Source organism: Etheostoma cragini, chromosome 3 (assembly GCF_013103735.1).
Source record: "Etheostoma cragini isolate CJK2018 chromosome 3, CSU_Ecrag_1.0, whole genome shotgun sequence".
NCBI lineage: Eukaryota > Metazoa > Chordata > Actinopteri > Perciformes > Percidae > Etheostoma > Etheostoma cragini.
Genome location: NC_048409.1, coordinates 29775824 through 29778112, shown reverse-complemented (window position 1 = coordinate 29778112; position 2289 = coordinate 29775824). Strand labels below are relative to the sequence as shown.

Genomic DNA, 2289 nt, shown 5'->3' with positions numbered 1-2289 from the left:
AAGCAGCAAAACAGCCCCAGACCATCACACTACGACCACCATATTTTACTGTTGGTATAATGTTCTTTTTATGAAATGTAGTGTTCCTTCTACGCCAGGTATACTTGGACACACACCTTCCAAAGAGTTCCACTTTTGTCTCATCGGTCCACAGAATGTTGTCCCAAAAGTCTTGGGGATCATCAAGATGTGTTGTGGAGAAATTGAGACGAGCTTTGATGTTCTTTGTGCTCAGCAGTGATTTTCTCCTCGGAACTCTGCCATGCAGGCCCTTTTTGCCCAGTCTTTTCCTGATGGTGGAGGCATGAACGCTGACCTTAACTGAGGCAAGTGAGGCCTGCAGTTCTTTGGACGTTGTTGTGGGGTCTTTTGTGACCTCTTGGATGAGTCGTCGCTGCGCTCTTTGGGTAATTTTGGGCGGCCGGCCACTCCTGGGAAGGTTCACCACTGTTCCATGTCTTCGCCATTTGTGGATAATGGCTCTCACTGTGGAAATGGCTTTATAACCATTTTTACAGACTGATAGATCTCAATTACTTTTTTTTTAATTGTTCCTGAATTTCTTTGGGTCTCGGCATGATGTGTAGCTTTTAAGGATCTTCTGGTGGACCTTACTGTGTCAAGCAGCTCCTATTTAAGTGATGCCTTGATTGTGAACAGGTGTGTTAATAATCAGGTCTGGGTGTGGCTAGAGAAATTGAACTCTGGTGTTGACAACCACAGTTATAGTATGTTTTAACAAGGGGGCAATCACTTTTTCACACAGGGCCATGATGGTAAGGATTTTTTTTCACCTTTAATAATAAACACCTTTATTTACAAATTGCATTTTGTGTTTACTTGTGTTGTCCTTGACTATTGTTTAAATTGGTTTGATGTTCCAAAACACTTAAGTGTGACAAACATGCAAAGGAACAGGAAATGAGGAAGGGGGCAAACACTTTTTCACACCACTGTATATATATTACATTATGTTGGGATCAGGAGATTGTGAAGGCCCTGGCAAAACCTTCAGTTTACGCCTCTTGATGTAATCCACTGTGGATTTTGAGGTATGTTTAGGATCATTATCAATTTGTAGAAGCCATCCTCTCTTTAACTTCGGCTTTTTCACTGATGGCATCAAGTTAGCGTCCAAAATTTGCTGAAATTGTATTGAATCCATTTTTCCTTCTACTCGTGAAATGTTCCCTGTGCCATGAGAACAGCTGATTGTCTTTTGGGGTTTGCGAGCTTTTGGCTAATTCTGGGATTTTTAACCCATGTATAATCATTTGTTTTATTAATTTCATCTTTCTTCTTCTTAAATAAACTGAACTGAGTTGAACTTTGACATTTATTTTCTTCTTATTTTACAGATTTATTCTTTTTTATGACACTCTTATGACATCATACTTCAGTTTATCACAAACATTCAACATCAACACACATCTGGAGATACGTGGTTTTCATTGGACAAGAAGGGAAAAACCTGAAAAGTAACTAGAAACTCCCCTTCAGAATATGGCGTAGTGTTGTGGCGATGTTGTGCGTCCATGTTTGGTTAAAACCTCGGCGCTCTGTATCGACCTCTCTTTCTTTCCCATGAGCTGATGTTTTTGAGGGATAACAGCTGATTCCCGTCCATGTTAATGTCTCCCATTCAGGTCTCAGCTCGCCGCCACAGGGGTCAGACCGTTCTCTTAATACATCCATGGGTCCGACCCTCCCACACGTTACACTTCTTCTACTTCTTTCTAATTGCGCCTTGCAATCAGAGAAGAAGAAGCTGCATACGTTGGCACAAAAAAGAAAGCCCAGGTCTGGTGTAGTGGTTATAAACGGTAGGATTTTTATTTTTCTTCCTTTCAGTTTTCATTAGTAAACTTCTTTTTACTCAGTAACGATAGGATTTGTAATGTAGCAAATTACAATCCTTCATCTTAAAATCAAGTACATTTTAAAAACTTCTTGAAAAATACACAACAAAACTGCTCAATACAGTAACATAAGTAATGTATTTCCTTATTTTCCACCTCTGTCAATACCTCACTGTCCAGTGTGTATTAAATGAACTAAACTGAGTGAACATTGTGAATTTCCCCTCACCAGATATACGTATAAAGGGATGTCTTTCTTCTACATCCGTGTTACTTCTTAACATTAATAGAATCATTCTACAACTTACGAATTTCTGGTGTCGATATGCATTGGATCCGATGATGCCGTGACGTCTATAATTTGCATAATCTGCATTTATTTTACAGACGGACATATATTTTTTAAATATTAAAAAAAGTCAAGTATTTT

At 39.1% G+C, this 2289-nt stretch overlaps 1 protein-coding gene across 1 annotated transcript in view; it reads left to right on the top strand.

Moving 5' to 3' along the window:
* The window catches only part of LOC117939231 (NACHT, LRR and PYD domains-containing protein 12-like), a 139572-nt gene that overhangs the window by 114835 nt on the left and 22448 nt on the right, over window positions 1-2289 (top strand). The window lies entirely within an intron of this gene.